This window comes from Anabrus simplex, chromosome 11 (assembly GCF_040414725.1).
Source record: "Anabrus simplex isolate iqAnaSimp1 chromosome 11, ASM4041472v1, whole genome shotgun sequence".
NCBI classification, from domain to species: Eukaryota; Metazoa; Arthropoda; class Insecta; order Orthoptera; family Tettigoniidae; genus Anabrus; species Anabrus simplex.
The window spans coordinates 115241849-115261523 of NC_090275.1; the positions used below are offsets into that span (position 1 = coordinate 115241849).

At 42.0% G+C, this 19675-nt stretch overlaps 1 protein-coding gene across 2 annotated transcripts in view; it reads left to right on the plus strand.

Moving 5' to 3' along the window:
- LOC137502723 (uncharacterized) overlaps window positions 1-19675 on the plus strand; it is a 134163-nt gene that overhangs the window by 89398 nt on the left and 25090 nt on the right. The window lies entirely within an intron of this gene.

Consider the following 19675-nt stretch of genomic DNA (forward strand, 5'->3'; position numbering starts at 1 on the left):
AGAGTTTTACAACAAGGATTTTTCTTCTTACCTGAAGTTAGTTGGCATTCCACACTACTCTACGTTCAGCAATCTCAAGACAAGTGTTGTAGAACGCTTTGATCGTACACTCAAAACAACTATGTGGCGAGAACTTACAGCACCAGCTTCATATCGTTGGATCGATCTGCTACCTGGACTTGTATCTACCTACAACGATACATCTCATCGCACTATCGTAATAAAACCGCCTCTTGTTACAAGGAATACACCTCGCCTTGATGCTATTCTTCTTGTAATTAAAACAGCTGATCCACGCCGCTATCGCTTTGAAGAATGTGTTTTTGTTCGCATCAGCGAACATAAGTCTCTCCTTGCAGAAGGATGCACTCCCAACTGGAGCACTGAAATTTTTCAAATCAGGAGTGTTAAGCTTAATAATCCAGTTACGTATCTATTTCGCCATCCCAGAAGACAGCCTATTGACCCTTTCCCACGGAATATCTTTGACACACTGTCGGGCGAAACCTAGAGTAATAATTTGCTTGTCAGGTATAGATGTGGAGTACCTTCACAAAATAATTAATTCTGCAAAAACCACCTAAGATATCACTTTAAAATTTTGTAACAATGGATAATACACTACAGTTATTCTAAAATGATACAATGAGATCACCTAATCACACGCAAGATCCCCCTGTTCAGAATGATTCATCAGGAAGCATGCATTATGGTGCATAATGTTAAATTGCTTGTTCATGAAGTCAGTCTAAATTGCTGGACATTATGGGGCTCTTATTTTCTTGGTAATGCAGAGAACGCAGGAATTCATCCGGAATCTTCCAATTTATTTCATTTTCCGGATCAGTCGGTGAAGATATTTAGATATCAAATCGTGCTTCCTCTCGGACATACACACTATAAACAATTTTTGACTGAATGGGATCCGAAGATAAATTGACATTAGTTGGAATAGGCTATTATGTAATTAAGTATAGGCTCATAATCCGAAACAGAATTAATTGAAGAATTAATTAAAATCATTATGATTTTTACCAATAGGCCAAATATTTTAAAAGGAGACGGTACCTGAATGAACATTTCCTGCCTTGTGCCGTATTTCGATTTCTCTCAGATTCATATCCTGTCCCAAATGCTTCCTATACCATTTTTATTATCATACCTACAACTTCAAACTCACTGCCATTGCATTTGTCAACATATTGATCTAATTTGTAACAAATATCCTCCGCATTCAACTGGTTATGAGCAGCCATGTTGCTGAAATGTGCTTACATTCAGTCAGATGTATGTTCTATCTAAGAAAACGTATAAAAGAACACTTTAATTTAGTATTCCGTGCATGCCAGCAGTATCTAGGAAGCGTAGGGAATTTACTGGTTCCAAAAAGTTATATGTTTAGCAGACAGATGGCAGAGAAAGTCGGTTTGAAAGTCGAGTACGCTTTACTACGCAACCCGCAGGAGACAATGTGCGACTACAGTACGCTTTACTACGCAATCCGCGGGAAAGTTGAAGGAGGATCCATGGAAGAACTGCAAGAAACAAAATATCCTGATCACTATTTAATTGAACGCATGCATCGAATCTCGTACTAAACTTCTTACGCTAGATTGTGCTGCTATCTTAGCATAACCTATACCCATAAACTTGCAATACAAAGAATAGCCATGTTTCAAAGCGTGTACACATCACCTATCGATTTTGCATGCATCGACTCTTGTACTAAATCTTCTTCCGCTAGATTATTCTGCTATCTTAGCATAACCTATGTGCATGAACTTTAAGTGCAAAGAATAGCCATGTTTCAAAGCGTGTACACATCACCCTGAACTTCTTCCGCTAGATGGTACTGCTATCTTAGCATAGCCTATACGCACGGACTTAAAGCATAAAGAATAACGTTTAACAGCGTGAACACATCACCTATTGATTTTTCATGCATCGACTATTTTTTTACCGCCAGAGTGTACAACGATTGCATATGAGTATTGCTAACCTATGTGTATAATGTTAAAGCACAAATAATAACTATGTTCCAAAGCGCGAACACATAACCTATCGATTTTGCATGCATTAACTATCGTACAAAACTTCTTCCGCTAGAGTGTACAACGTTCGCAATTGTGTGCTGCTACCTATGTGCGTGAACTTAAAGCATAAAGAATAGCGTGTACACATCACCTGTCAATTTTGCACTCATTAACTATTGTACTAAACTTCTACTAGAGCGTGCGATCATTGCTTGTGTGTGCTGCGATCTTAACATAACCTATGTGCATGAAGTTAAAGCACAAAGAATAGCCAAGTTCAAAGCGTGTTCACATCACCTATCGATTTTGCATGCATCGACTTTAGTACTAAACTTCTTCCACTAGAGCGTGCGACAACCTTATAGTATGCTCCTAACTTAGTATAACTTATACGCATGAACTTAAAGCATAAAGAATAGCAATGTATAAAAATCTTGTGAACATAGCAGCAGCAGTAAGAATAGCAATGTTTTAAAGGCGTGTACGCATTGCCTATCGATTATACATGCATCAACTAGAGTACTAAACTTCTCCCGCTAGAGTGTACTGCTATCTTAGCATAACCTATGTACACGAATTTAAAGCACGAAGAATAGTTAAGTTTAAAAGCGTGTACATATCACCTTTTGATAATGCATACATCAACTATCATACTAAACAACTTCTACGCGAGCGTGCGACCATCGCTTGTACGTGTACTGCTATCTTAACATAACCTATGTGCACGAACTTAAAGCATAAAGAATAGTTAAGTGAAAAAATCTTGTGAACATAGCAGAGTGTTAACTACGTAGGTGTAGACATTGAACTTTGTATGCTGAAGCAGCATACTACGTGACCGTGACGTCACAGCCACGTGCTCTTGTTTGGTAAACATAGCCACGTGCTTTTTTGACAGCTGTCTTCTTGACGAACCCTAACCTCACTTTGAAGGACAATAGAACGTCGCTAACCTCACTGCTGCCATCTTTACGGTGGTAAACTTCAAGGCTGCCACCTTATGGATGTTATAGCGCGAAATTTAAAATCCAACAACAGAACATTGCTAACCTCTCTGCTATCATCTTGAAAAGTTCAGTGTTCCAAACACTAGTTAGAAAAAAGTAACTCATCGCACCTCGGGGATTTTATTAGGTAAGACGTTACCCCTAGGTTCCATTCCTTGTTCTGAACATAAAACCATTTACCAATAAAGATTAATTTTCTACACCTAACAAAGTACAAGCGTTCTTGCTGATAGCGATCGATGAGGTTGTTGCTCCTTTAGCCCTTTAGCCCTTTTGCCTATTAGCTCTTTAGCCCTTTAGGCCTTTAGCCCATTAGCCCTTTTGCCCATTAGCCCTTTAGCCAATTAGCCCTACAAGGAATGTGCGGTAAGGAGGAGGAAGAGTCCTTTCATCCCTTTTGCCCTTCTGATCAAACGTAACCCCTGGGTTCCATACCCTATCACGATTAATTTTTTTTCGGCTCAGCATTTTGCATAGTAGCCCTCACCTGCACAAGCTACATGCTTGTAACTCATGTCAACAGATTGAAACAATATGTTTCCGAACCGATATTTCATGTTACATATTTATGTAATAACTTGTTCAACAGCTAGGGACTTAAATATAAGCAGAGTATTTTATAGCACTAGCGTTCTGTTTAATTTTACTTCCCTCATAAGCTACATGCTTGTAACCGATGCCAGCAGATTGACTGATATTTCATGATACATGTTTATGCGATAACTTGTTCGACTGATTTTCATACAAGACGAGTGATGCAAGGTAAATCATTTGAAGTTGTACTTTTGCTATATCGTTTACCGAGTGAGTTAGCTGCGCAGTATGTGTACAGTGTGTTTTTGATTTTTACACTAGGCAAGTCATTGAAGTTGTAGTTTTGCAATATCGTCTAATGAGCGAGTTAGCTACGCGACATGTGCACAGTGTGTTTCCATAGTTTTTGATTTTACACTAAGCAAATCATTAAAATTGTACTTTTGCTCTGAACACATCAAACAATGTTCTGATCATATGATGAAGGTAACAACATCGATTACAGTGTTCGATTCTAGTCTTGTTATGTTTCATTCTGATCTTCTTAGAACAAGGGAACCCCCTAACATGTTCTAAACACATGTTGTATTGAGTACAGTGTTCGATTCTAGTCTTGATCACTTATTTTGTGTTCTGAACACATCAATCAATGTTCTGATAACATGTTGAAGTTAACGACATCGAGTACAGTGTTCGATTCTAGTCTTGTTATGTTTCATTCTGATCTTCTTAGAACAAGGTACCCCCTAACATGTTCTAAGCACATGTTGTATTGAGTACAGTGTTCGATTCTAGTCTTGATCACTTATTTTGTGTTCTGAATACATCAATCAATGTTCTGATCACATGTTGTATCGAGTACAGTGTTCGATTCTAGTCTTGATCACTTATTTTGTGTTCTGAACACATCAATCGTTGTTTTGGTCACATGTTGTTAACAACATCGATTACAGTATTCGATTCTAGACTTGTTATGTTTCAATCTGATCTTCTTAGAACAAGTGTATCCCCTAACATGTTCTAAACACATGATGTATTGAGTACAGTGTTCGATTCTAGTCTTGATCACTTATTTTGTGTTCTGAACACATCAATCAATGTTTTGATCACATGTTGTATCGAGTACAGCGTTTGATTCTACTCTTCTTACGTTTCGCAAGTCTAAACATGCACAATAATGTTATCGCTGCACACGCTTGCCTTCGCGATGCAGGTTTAAACTTGTTCGATATAAAGCTATGCCTTGACATAAGAGGCGGAGGAGGAGGAGAAGGATAAGGCCTTAACATCCTATGTATAGTCGCCATTGTGTAAAGATGAGAGCTGTCATCAAAATAATTTTTCAAATTATCCGCCACCACATTTCAGCTAAAGAGGGCAGCAGGGTGCTCTGTTGATTAAGAACATAGAATTTCAAATTGCTCTCCACCGCATGCATAACAGCAGCCGTTATCTTGCGCAGTAGCCTCTAAGCTAGCTTTCTTCATAAGAGTAGACGCCATCTTGTGCGAGCACCCCTAGGCTGTCTCATAAGGAGCTATGTATAGTCACCATTTTGTGTCCGCCATCTTGCGTAAGCATCCCTAGGACGTCTCAAGCCATCTTGTGTCTCATAAGAGCAGCCACCATCTTGTAGAATTAGATAGCTGCTAATGCCAAAGTAGGAATCGAACCGTTGATCTCATCATTAGACTATGTTTTTCTTGTTCCTGATACTGCGAACCTGGGTAGTAGGCGGAAAACTTTTGTCCGTTTTGCTCTACGGTGCACCGTTTTCGAGATATTTAACATTTTGCATTTAAGCCCCAAATTTAATGAATCGAAAAAGCACGGTACGTTATACTCTCTACCATAGCTAGACCTGATCATGTTGACGAAGACTCGCTTCAATACAAGCTAAAACAGGGCAAATACCAAAGGGCCAAAGTAGGAACCGAACCGTTGATCCCATCATTAGACTAGGTTTTCTTGTTTTTCGTACTGCGAACCTACGTAATAATCAGAAAAATTTTGTCCGTTTTGCTCTACGGTGCACCGTTTTCGAGATATTTAACATTTTGCATTTAAGCCCTAAATTTAATGAATGGAACTAGCACGACACGTTAGCCTCTAAGCTAGCTTTCTTCATAAGAGCGGCAGCCATCTTGCTCAAGCACCCTTAAGGCGTCTCATAAGGAGTCGTGTATAGCCGACATCTTGCGTCCGCCATCTTGCGCAATCATCCTTAGGGCGTCTCTATCCATCTTGTGCAAGGACCCTTAAGCCGTCTCACATGAGCAACCGCCATCTTGCGCAAGCATCCCTAGGGCGTCTCATAAGGAGCCTTGTATAACCGCCATCTTGCGCAAGCATCCCAAGGGAGTTTCAAATGAACCTATATATAGCGGCCATCTTGCATAAGCACCTTTAAGGAGTCATGTATAGCCACCATCTTGCGCAATTAGCGTCGAGAAATGGCAGCTGTAGAATTTTTCTTTTTTAAATTATCCGCCACCATATTTCAAAAGTATGTACCTAAAGAGTGTAGCACTGAGGTTTGCGATGTAAGATGGCGGATGACAGCTGACAAAAAAGCGCGTGAGTTTGTTTACTAAACCGGAGCACGTGGAATTTGCCGCCACCACATTTCAAAGGTATCTAGCTAAAGATGGCAGCACGGTGCACTCTTGATTAAAGATGGCGGATGACAGCTAACAGAACTTTTCAAATTGCCCGCTACTACATGTCATAAAGAGGGCAGCACGGTGTTCTGTGGATTAAAGATGGCGGATGACAGCTGACGAAATTGTCCGCATGATAGCAGCACAGTACTCTATTGATTAAAGATGGCGGATGACAGCTGTCAAAAAAGCACGTGGCTTTGTTTCCAAACAAGAGCACATAGAATTTTTCAAATTGCCGCCACCACATTTCAAAGGTATCTAGCTAAAGAGTGCAGCACTGTGCTCTGTTGATTAAAGATGGCGGATGACTGCTGTCAAAAAAGCGCGTGAGTTTGTTTCCAAACAAGAGCATGTAGAATTTGCCGCCATCACATAGAGGGCAGCACGGTGCTCAAAGATGGCTGCTGTCATGTGGAATTGCCTGTCACCACAGGTATCTAGCTAAAGAGGGCAGCACGGTGCTCAAAGATGTCTGCTGTCAAAAAGCATTTTTCAAATTTTCCGCCACCACATTTCAAAGCTAACTAGCTAAAGAGGGCAGCACTCTGCTCTATAGATTAAAGATGGAGGATGACAGCTGTCAAAGAAAGCACATGGATTTGTTTACCGATTCAAATCTCACGCTATTGAGGTTAAGTTTTTAGCACTAAGGTTTAGGCCCGTTAAGATGGCAGCACTGCGGATGCCAGGTGACGAATTTTCAGCTACTGCGATAAAGAGGGCAGCACGGTTCCCTGTAGTTTAAAGATGGCGGATGACAGCTTCACTTGGCTTTGTTTACCGATTCAAATCTCGCGCTAGTGACGTTAAGTTGGTAGCACTAAGGTTTAGGCTGGTCAAGATAGCAGTACTGAGGTTAGCGATACGTTGTTGTCTGTCAAAAAGCACGTGGCTGTCAAAAAAGCACTTGGATTTGTTTACCGATTCAAATCTCTCGCTAGTGAGGTTAAGTTGGCAGCACTGAGGTTAGGCCCGTCAAGATGGCAGTAATGAGGTTAGCGATGCGTTGTTGTCTGTCAAAAAGCACGTGGTTGTCAAAAACGCACGTGGCTTTTTTTAGCAATTCAAATTTCCCGCGGGTGGCGGAGCGGGCCCCTGGGAAGTCCTCTGGCTGTGGTGGTGGTGGAGGAGGCCTCTGGGAGACTGTGGTGGTGGTGGCGCCCGAACTGTCCTATTATACTACTTTCTCTCATTGCCACTACATAGTAACAGTATTCTTTTATTGCAACGACAACAACAAGTGCTGCTATCTTCTCAGCAACTGACGCACTAAGTGACTCCACACGCAGCATAGCTTTACGAAGCAGATTTTCATCAGCTACACGCCTTAGTTTAGGATTATTTCGTCGATAACCAAGGTCATGCTCTTTGCAGGCAGCATCTAACGTATTAATACCTGAAACACCACGTGCCAAGCGAACGTCAAGTCGTGTTCTAGGGCCGCAGTGCCACTAACTAAGAAGATGAAGCTGGAAGGGAAGGTTTTAGTGCAAATATTGTTTCTAAATCCTCTAACTGACTGGGGGTTTGTATGAATCAAAAACCGTGATTTTGCACTCCCTCAGAATTTACGCAACCAAACCTAATGGAAATCTACCTGCCTTAATAAAAATTCATTTCTAAACCTTATTTCTCATGAGTATCATTTCGATAACAGGATTAATAAGGGGGATATCATTAACGGACCCTGTTTTCGGTACAAGTCCCGCCGGACATAACGCAAGAGCGGGTGCGTATAAGGCGTATTTCTTACAGTTGGAAAACTACTGAAGATATTTGAACCAAACTTTATATTTACCATCCACCTGTCCAGAGGTAAGTTTTAAGGTCAATACCATTTCAAATTCCCGGAACTGACTGGGGTTTTATAGGGAAACTAAATGATGATTTTACTCTCCCACAATATATAAAGTACAAGACCAACCTGACTGGAAATCGACCAAACTTCATGGAAATCAAATTCAAACTCTACACGAACATTGGCCCACCCAATACCCATATGTGAGCCAAATGCTATGTCACATAATTGTCAGAAAAGTAAAGCGATGTAAGATAATGTACCAGGAAAAGTTGATTTTAGAGAGCATGAGGTCTTTCTGAGGGGTGCCTAGTCCTTAGGAGATGGTACAGAGTGGGAGGATCACAAGGCGAAGTAATAGATATTATATCTTTCTTTCCTTTATTCAATCTTGGGAAGACCACCCTATTATGTCGCCGAATCATCAAGTTTTAATAGAAAATAAATTCCAGTTTCAACAACGGAACAGCGACATTTAAGTGAAATTCAACTGAATAATACCTTTTCTCAATCAGTTATGTCCATTTTAACTTTCAGGGCATATATCAATAAATAAGAATGTTGTAAGTAAATAAAAAATCCTGAAGTCTTTCTATGGGCACTTGTGTTTTCGGATTACACTTTCTGCATGAATTGAATAATGTCTTCGTCTTCGTCTTTTCCCGCTCATGCGGGGTCGACGTTTTTGACAAGTCTTTTCCATTTTCCTCGGTCCCAAATGGTGTTTTCAGTTAACTGCTTTTCTGGGAAGTCTTCTCGCACACAGTCCATCCATCTTCTTCTAGGTCTGCCTCTTTCCCTCCTGCCCTTCACCTCCTAGTCAAGCACTCTTCTTGCTACATAGTTCTCATCCCTGCGCTTAATGTGACCATACCAGAGCAACCGCCTTTCTTGAACTTTCTGTGATGCTTGAGTAACCTTAACACTGCCTCGTATGAAGCTGTTCTTGATATGGTCTTTCCTAGTAACACCACTCATCCATCGTAGCATTTTCATTTCGGCTACATCCAACCGCTTATTTTGCGATTGTACTATTGGCCAAGTTTCTGCACCGTATATCATGGCAGGTCTCACGGCACTTTTGTAGACACTCCCTTTCACTTGGACATTTAGTCTCCAGTCGCAGAGGACACCAGACAGCCGTTTCCAATTTAACCAGGTAGCCTGAATTCGGTGTGTAATTTCCAGATCTAGATTGCCATCATCACATACAGTTGATCCGAGGTACTTGAAACAATTACTTGCGAGGAGTTGATTTCCATCCATTTTCACACTATAATTTCCCTTTCCACCGAGGCACACGTATTCTGTCTTATTCCGGCTGATTTTAAGACCTCTATCCTCCAGTGCTTTTCTCCAGCGTTTTAGTTTAAGTTCAAGTTGTTCTCTATTAGTGCTGCATAGTACGATGTCATCTGCAAATAGCATGCACCAAGGAGCTGGATCTCTAAAACTTTCAGAGAGAACATCCATTATCAGATTAAAGATATAAGGACTCAGCGCAGATCCTTGATGGAGACCAACTTCAAATGGAATGGTTTCCGTTAGCCCTACACTGCTTCTAACTTGCGTCATTGACCCATGATACCTGTCCTGAATGATGCGCACATACTTCTCTGGTACTCCCTTGGATCTCATGCATCTCCATACTTCTTGGCGGAGCCCACGATCATTTAGCCTTCTCTAAATCAATAAACACCATATGTAATTCTTTCCTCTTTTCTCTGTGTCTTTCCATGAGCTGTCTTAGAGAAAAAATGGCATCTATGGTTCCTTTCCCTGGCATAAATCCAAATTGTTCTTCTGCTATTATTGTCTCCTGCCTAAGCCTACTTTCAATGACTTTTTCCCAGATTTTCGTAGTGTGCGACATAGTTTTATTCCTTTGTAATTTTCACAATCCTTAATGTCCCCCTTTTCTTTAAAAATGGGGATTATGGTACTCTTCCGCCACTCATTGGGCATTATTTCCTGTTGGAATATTTGTTGGAATAGGTTTAACAACATATTTATTCCCTCTTCTCCCAGGCATTTCCAGACCTCTACAGGGATTTCATCGGGGCCCGTTGCTTTTCCACTTTCCATTTTCTTCATAGCAGTTTCAACCTCTATCCTGCATATGTCAGTGGTTACATTATAATTTGGAATGCCATCTTCAAACACAAGCCGTTCATACTCCTCCCATCCCTTCTTAATTAGGTTCTCATCTTGAATTACCATTCCTTGTTCATTCTTCATTTGCTTGATGTGTGTTAGATGTTTCTATGCTACATCCTGTGCCTTAGCAATTCTGAAGAGGTTTGCCTCGCCCTCTTTGGTCTCTACATTTTCGTCGACTTCATTCCATGGCAATGCCTTTGCTCTTCCAACAACTCTTCTCGCAGCTTTATTAGCTTGTCTGTAGTGTTCTCTATCTTCGGCTATTCCAGATTCTTCCCAGGCTTTCTTGGCTTGTTTTTTCATCTTGATCGCATTCTGGACCTCATCATTCCACCACCATGTTTCTTTATCAAGTGGAGCGCCTTTCCCAGATGTCATAGCGAGAACTTCCATACCAACTTTCCTGATAGATTCAGCGTTTAATGTCCACCATTTCTGAACACTAACTGTCCTTCTTGGATCACCTTTTCCTTGAATTCACTTGAATAAAGTAATTTTGGTAATTCCTTCTCGAGAACACATCAAACTCAAATATGAAAACACTTGAAATCAAATCTAGTCTTCTTGTATAAAGTTCTGAATATCGTCCTACTCTTGTGAATTATTGTACATTTTATGAAAATATTGTGTATTAAGAGTTTATGATATACTTCCACTACGAATAATGCACTCAGTTGGTATTTCAAAGTTCCAGTGAATGAGAATATACGAGAGCACACTGTTATTTGAAAGTCTGTCTTCCAAGTAAAATATTAATTAAGTGAACTTTTAATGTTCTTTGTCAGTAATGACACTATTTGTAAAAATTCTGCTCAAAGTAAGAATTGAATGCAAAAAGCACTAATATCACCTGATATACGCCTTCTCGTTGAGCTCGAACAGTTGAATACTGCTCTGCAAACAGCAATCTGGAACTCAGCTGTCGGCAGGCACCACGATGTTCCATAGTACCACGTCCCTGGAACTATCCCGCGTAGTACCAAATCACCGTCGATATCCGTCGTTCTACGCTGATCTCCGTCGTTCTACGCCGATCTCCGTCGTTCTCCGTCGTCTTGAGTCAGGATTTCTCATGTTATAAAAAGAGTGGCTTTAACACGAGAAAGTCCAACTGACTAGGTTGAAAATGTGCACCATTTGATTTTGCACTCTTTGAACTGATGACTGTTTCATAAATAATCACCATTCACTTCGATGAGAAATACGTCGGTGCACTGTCTATTATCGTGAATCACGACAATGAGAAATACACTTCACTGCACAGTTCGTCTAGACACTTACTGCTCACTGTTCGTATAGTCAGAATAACTTTCATTTGAAGCACAGTTTCTTATGGCTCACCTTCACAGCAAAGAAATAAATAAATGGCTCTCTCTCGTAATATCTCGTAATGTTAATTCTCACTAACACAGTTCTAGTCCTATACTTCACTGAATTACGAAGTTCACTATACAGTCTATCCACACGCGTTGTCTGTTTCGGCACAAATTACAGTGTTCTAGGCTCTGATAATACTTAAAATAGTTAATGTGTTGCGACCTACAATCACGATATTCGCAGTAGAAACAGTTCAAGATCATTACAATGCGAAGTAGCCGTGCTCACTTCACGTTGGTTAGGATTATTCACACGAAAACTAAGATATTTGTCAAGTTCAAACATCGGTGAAATATTACAAGTCTTTATGACTTTGATGTTACACACACGTTAATTTTCTAAGTCTGATGTGTGACGAATTGCAAGTCCCACAATTTATAAGTTACACACTGGTATTCGCAGAAACTAAATGTCAACTTGTCGAAATTTTCTAAGTGTTACGAAGTCCGGCTGTAAGAATACTGAGTTCGACTCGTCGCGTGCAGCGTGACATGCTAGCCAGCTGAGAAGGATGCGAACTGAACTGCTGCGTTTTTTTTTTCTTTTTCTTCGGGGGGGCCCCCGAAGCCCGCTCCCCCCGCGTGACCAACGACTCAATCTACATGGCCTCCGACATGCTATTATTTCTAAGAAGAAGAAAGAGATAGCAGGGAAGAGTGGGAAGTGATACAAGGAGTATCTGCCTGTTTCCATGTCAGACACGCTACCAGGCGATATTGTATTAGGTATATGGTATTGAAGTTTGGTATTGAAGGGTCAGGGAAAAACCACATAGGCAGAAAGAAGAAAGAGCCTACATGTAAAACCTGACAACTTTTGATAGCACATGCAAGGATGTGGGCTGGAAAAAGACCAGAGGTTGTGTTAGTTAGGAACAGGTAACATGCACAAAACATAAACCAATTCCTCGCCATTCCATCGCCTGGGGATCAGTCCGTCTGGGCACTGCTGGGACTAGCGCGGTCCTTGCCGGTTGCGGAGCCATGCGTCAAGTACCACTAGGGCCTGTCGCACGACTCCACCTCCTTGGGGTACCTCGTACCCAGTCTCCGATCCCGGAGAATGAGGCCAAGCCCGCCGAGGCGGGGGCCTCCTGGAATGGGGTGGGTCATGGCGCCGGGCCTCCCTCCTCTCTGCCCGCGCCATGGCCCTGTAGACTGGGCAACTGCGGTGGGAGGCCGGGTGGCCCCCCGCGCAATTGGCGCACACCGGCGCCTCCTTAAGTGTTGCGCAGGCCGTGTAGTGGTGATCACCACCACAGCGGTTGCACTTCACTTGGAGTCCACAGCTAACTTGACGGTGGCCCCACCTCAGACAGCGGAAACACTGCAAGAGCTGCTGAGGGGGACGTTTTACTCTCACCTGACTGCCGCTACCCGCTGAGGTCCTCTCCTGATTGGCTCCTCGGTTGACTGCTGTCCTGGGAGCAGTCCTGGGTTGCGGCTTGGCGGTCCTCTCCTGGTGAGCCAGCGACGCCTTCTGCTTCCTGGTGCGGCGTCGTCTTCTTCTTCTTCTTCCCGGGGGTTGCTTCTCGGCGGGAGAAGAGGCCTCGTCCTGGTGGCCCTCCTCCCGGCCTGGTGACCCCAGGGTAGCTGATGGCTCCGCTGCGTCGCCGTCTTCTTCCTTCTCCTGGCTGGCGGCGGCGGCGGCGTCGGTCGGTGCTAACGCCTGAGTGCATTCCCTGTCCTGTGGGGCGCACATCGAGGTCTGCAGCTCGACAGACGTGCTGTCAGGCTGGGCCTGGACAGCAGCCTCAGAACGCCAGGGGGCGTCCTCCTCCACTGAAGTCGCACCGTCGCGGCGCCAGGGGGCGTCATGCCCCACCTCCGTGATGGCGTCGCTGGTCGCCGGCTGGGTGGCCAGGACTAGGTCGGTATTAACCGCCCTATTCCTTAGCCTCCTCGGCGTCTCCCTGGTCTCCGTCGCGGCCCTGACTGCGCCGGTGTTCATCCCTGGCACGCCGTCCCTCCCTGGTAGACGGATGACCTGGAACAGAGTAGAAAGCTCCTTCTCTGCGTCGCGCATCCGCTCCTGGTCGTGATGCCGGATAATGAGGCCTCCTGGTAGGAAGCTCTCGACGGCCATGGTTGTCGAGATGATCCTGCCTCCTCGGCGAGGGCGCCGCATTCTGTCCAGGACGAGGCCCCGTTCAGAAGTTACAGGGCGCCCTGGCCTGTAGTACACGAGCAGCGCCTCGTACTCCGGGTCGGTGTGGCCTTCGGAGAAGAGAAAGCCGTCAGGGGGTCGCACCCGTCCCTGTACGGCTCCGTCTCCACCTCGGTCTCCGGCTCCGGCTCGGGTGCAGGCGGCTCGTTCTCCTCCGATGCCCAGCAGTAGTCTGCTGCTCGCCACACGTCCGTATTCTTCATCCTGGTACTCCTGAAAGAGAATAAGAATAAGCGAGCACTGAGAAGTTCTCAGCTCAGACAAAAGCCCTTTCGAAGTCGTACTAATAAGTACAGCTGCCTGGTTAGCACTTAAAAGTACTGAGCGCCTGGCAAGGAGAGAAACAACGGAGCGACATGCACGACCTCTCGCTACGACAGTCAGCTGCTCCTTTGAACTGCTGCGGTCTGGCCTGCTGCTTATATCCCGTACGGCTCAAGGCTGCTTGCTACGTCACAGAGGGGAAATGTGCTTATATCTCTTAAATGCCGTGACGGATTTTATTGAAATTAACATATGTTTGCATTTCGAACATGAGCTACATGATGATATATGTCTCATTTCCGTAACTTAATCGGCTGACAAGTTACACATTTCCTTCCAGCACATTCGATAGAGAGGTGTGCAACATGTGGCCGTGACGTCACCCGCAGGTTCCTTGCTCGTGACGTATCCAGCTCGCCACGAGTAACTTCGTATTGCGCTAGCACAAGATGTCGGGCATACGAACAAATATTATTGCCGTCCCTTTTCCGCATGTTCCGGCAATTATGAAACAATGTAAAGGGCTGGAAAAGTTCCTGGTACAATCATCTTACACAAATTTCAATGTATTCTCACTCAATCTGACCCATGAATAGATGAGATGCGAGAAAATATCATAGGACCAGCCATTTAGGCCACTACATACTGCGTCTTATGGTACAATCCTTTGTAGATTTGACGTACCGTTTAGCAGCAGTTAATCTGTAAATGAGAGTCTGCAATAATTTAAACATGCATATACTTTCGTATGTCGATCTATATATATATATATTCATTGATGTCGATTTGTAGCGTTCGTGAAAGGGTGTGTCTGCTATTGTAATCAGTACTCCCCACACCGACTTTGACTGGCGGTAGGAATGGGGTCCTTCTCCAACTCCTGTGTAACTGGCATTAGTAAGGAGGGCCTACCATTATAATGAATAATTCACTTCTCGATTTGACTTGCAGAAGGTAAGGGAACGCGCAATTTTCTTCAAAACTCCCCTACCCGAATGTGATTGGCTGTAGCTAAGGGTGCCCGCCATTATAAACAAATGCACCCATCTAAAATGTGACTAGCATTAGGCGTAGTGGCCTGCTATTTTGATGGAAACTCACCAACTCAGTGTGACTGGCAGTAAGCTGGCTGGCAGAAGGAAAAGGACCAGTAATTATAATGATAACTGCACAACTCAATTTTGACTGGTAGTAGGGAAGTTGCCTGCTATTATAATAAGAACTCCTCAAGGGAAATCTGTCTGGAAGTAGGAAAACTCCCCAATGGGGCCTGCAATTATAATGTAAACTTCCCAACTATTTTGTGAATGGCAGTATGCAAGTGAGCCTGCCGTTATCATCACAACTCCGCAACCCACACTTTACATTTGAAACAACCTCCTCATGCTATTTCTCGGATAACGCTAAGGGACATGCGATTTTAAAACAATCTTCTTTACTGCACGCACAGTATTTACTTCGATATCCGTATACAATGTAGAATACCGTAGCGAAGCACAGGTACCCTTGCTAGTCTTATATGTATTTGATCAGGCAGGAGAACTTACATACCAAAATTTAAATTTTTGACCAGTTAAGGAAAGAAATATAATTACATTCTCAATGCAATGGCTTAGTGGCCTACACTGAAAAACAAGGATTTCACACGGACTATACTTATGACAAATGAACCCTAAATAATTATTTCAATGGCCTGGTTGTTCACCTAAAATTTGACCGGCGTTACGAAATCCAAAATAGTACACGTCCCATGAAATCTGGGGGCAAGCTTGCTTGCAGGAACGAAAATTTCACCATGACTTGATCTCCAGCTTTTAAATTGGTGAGTCTACGTCCACGATGGCATCTGTCTTTAACTCTCTCGGGTGAAGCCTTAAGATTACATTTCGCCTTCTTCCATAGGTCCCTGATATTATCGGGATCTATTGTCTCTGGCAAAGTCACATAGATGGACCATAGATTAGACAACGGCGTGTTAGATACAGGAGTAAACATGTGTGACTCGTGAACAGCTGAATTTAGCGCAAAAGATAACCAATGAAGAGAAGTATCCCACCTGGAATGAGCTTCGTGATGAAAAGCTATCACAGCGGATTGAAGATTGCGGTTAACCCGTTCAGCCAGAGATGGTTGAGGGTAATAGTCAGATGATGTAACGTGTGAGATTGATAAGTCAAGACAGAACTTTTGGTATAAATTAGAGGTGAGTGCCTTATCATTATCGGAGGCTACATATTGACAAGTTCCAAAAGAACCAAAAATAATATTAAGGTAAGATATTTTAGAATGATCGGTAGCCAACTTAGTTGGAAGTAGCCATGAAAATCTGGTGAAACCATCTACACACACGAGGAAGAATTTGTTCCCGTTTCCCTTCAGATTGAGGGAACGTTCCGACGTCATCTACTGTACATACAATCGCTTCATAGGGCGAGATCCACTAGAGTCGCGCCTCGTGCCAGCATTCATCGCTTCAGGAAACATCGAGAGTTTCCAACAGTAGAAAACAACATTTCGAGACATGGACGGCATCTCGGGGAAGAGGAGCCTAAGACTATGTACGAGTGAAGATGCCGTAATGGATGTCTAAAAACCCAAGGTGTACCTTCGAGATGACAGCAAACCACACAGAGTATCGATAAGTACACTTTTGTCAAATATATTAAGCATGAGATCTGCACGTTCGCATATTGATATAATTGTAAATACCAGTCTTGCTTATTTTATGTAATTTTAATATTAAATGTAGGGGACACTATACGCGTGTTAGGGGTAAATATTATTTTATTAATTTAATTAGGATTTCTTCGGTGATTTAAGGATAATCACTGATAATTCAGAAGGCTTATTTGCATGAATCAGTATATAAGACCCTATAAAATTTAAGTACATTTGAAGCATATATTTTAAGGGAGAATGGCACTTCAGCTAAATTTATGATTTCTTCCTAATGTTGCTAACTGGTATGGATCTTCCTAATAATTTGAATATAGATTATGTATTCGCTTCACATGGTAATGCATGTATTTTATAAATCCCATAAAAATTAAGAATATGATCATTATATAGATACCCGAGTGAGATGGAATTAGTTAAATGACCTGTGGAAATGAATAAGGTGGATTTGAGATGCAGTAGCGTGACATTGGGGAAGATGAGACTTGTGAAATGTTTCCGATGACAGAATAGCGACGTATTATATTAGGCTGTATATGGCCGGAATAATAAAAAAATAAGAATTGGGGGCCCTTGAATAACTGTGTACTTGGAAACGAGCCAAAATGAGAAGAAAGGAAGAAAGTGTCTTTGTGGCTGCAAGGTAGAACACTGACCACAACAAGGAGGACAGATTTATGATGAAAGGGATTTGTCTGGTCCCTTGCGAGGACCTACTCGTCTTTAAAAGCCTTCAGAATATTAGCCCTGGTAAGTCACTTTCGTTCATCACTGCATTAACAATCCAATGCTAACGATATATGATGACTAGCGTTCAGAATTTTATGATTCTCTGAAGGACGTATTCCTCCCCATTTTATTTCTTAACTCGCGATAGGAGTTTCAGATTTTTTACACCTTGGAAGCTGGTGAACGTGACTTCGATCCGCGCCAGGAGGATGGATTTAACCTGATACCGTATGGCTTTACTAGGCCATACCTTCAAGATGTATTGTTTGCTAATGTGATTATTATTTCTTGTGTAATGTATTCATGTATTTTTGTTGTTCTTAAGTGTTTATGGTGATGGTTAGAAAACCAACGTTGTGTTGATCCGCTTCGTATATAACAGGGTAATATAAACCCAGAAATACGCGTATGTGTTCAGTATAATATATAATTGATGTGGTCAAATAGACCATGTGTTCTTTAGGCGGCGATGTGATCTCGTGGGTGGAAAAATGTACTAAATTATCGGCCTAGATTCCATAACCATGACGGCCATCTAATACTATGGCCTAATGAGACAGTGTCATTCAGACCTTATGATCAATCCATTCAGTGAATAGATACCATCGAGTATCACTGTTCAGTGACATATAAAACCTACGTGTATGTAAAGTGTATATAGTTGTAGTGCGCGCCAATACGGTTATTCAAAGTATGCCTAGCGATAGCCAAAAAAGTGTATGAACTGACAAAGACTTTGAGGCATACTGTATAGAAATGATTTCTTCGTTATTATTTTATTTTTATGTGTAATAAATGGCACTATCTCGTGTATTTTATCGTGTTGTTCTAACAGTTCAATAAAATTCTTAATAAATATTGGGAACAAAACTCTTCTCATTTAATAATATTAGCGAATTCCTCTTACATTATAGAAAACCCTACTTTCGTTATATTTAATGCACTGCTCATTTCTTTTAAGAACATTCCATTACCAGTATGCTATTGAGCTCTACCCGTGGAAGCAATTAAAGGAGGGAGGATGGGACTTCGAGCCCGGGAAGCGACTTCCGAAGGTTTTTATCGAATAACTCCCTTTATATATTTATCTGTGAAGCCGAATTATTTGAATAATGCCCTGATATGCCCGGGATGGGTTCAATAAGAAACTATGAGCTTCTCAGAATCAAATATACATTCGACGTATTGGTAAAGCCGGAAATATTATTAAAGTTTGAAAATATTTTTTGAAATATAAATGATGGTTTTCAATGGCAGAAATATTCGACATTATTTCGTCTTTCTTATTTACAATTATACCTGAAAGGAGGAATATTTAATTTTGAATAATTTGGTATCAATATGATGTGTGTACTGCAAGATTATTAAAAAATATTCACTGTACACGTAACTGTCATCGATGCCAGGTTTTTCATGGTGCGATAAGGAAATATTCAGGATTAACATCATTTCCCATATAACGGGAATCACTTTCGATAAAAGAATTCACAATTACTGTCTAAATCATTTGAAAATTCAAGGATGTCGGAATTATTTGGCCTTGGACATGGCCCAGCACATGCAACAACGGAGTACAGTGATCACACGATAGACCATAGAAACGAAATAAACTCTAAACTGAACTGATAGCGAGGCCAAATTCTTGTATTCGTAAGCCAACCAGAAACAGATCCACGCAATAACAACTTCGAACAACCGAAACATTACACATTTCATTTGTCGACTTAAAAGTATTTCTTAGGGAGGATGAGCAATCTGTTGAATAAAATCCAAATTCAACGCGTTAAGTTACTGTAACGATCATCGGTTACCATTTAATAGCCAGAAAAATGACCAAATTACCTAAATAGGTCAGAGATGATGTATCGGCGCCGTGTTCGTTCTCGCCATTACCTCTCGCACCGAGTGCAAGAGGGTATAAGCGGTCGTTGTTCGCTCGACAGTGTGTTAAGTCGCTCAACTAAAGAACATAATGACATGCGAAGTGTGGGTAACTAATCAGAAAACGGCTTGAGGAAGGCAAGTGTAAATGCCAACACATATACAACGTAACTGCGTAGTCCAGAATCTGGAACATCCAGCTGATGTCCCCTTGACTTTTGTTTTCGTTGATCCAACCTTTTTAACTTATAAATACTTGAATTTGCGAATGGGCACGAAAAATTTATTTCTTTCATTAATTCTTTCTTTCTTTCTTTCTTGCTTTTGAATGTCCCGCTTTATCCTGGCGTATGTTATTTCTCTGTCGAGAAGACATTCATCTATTGT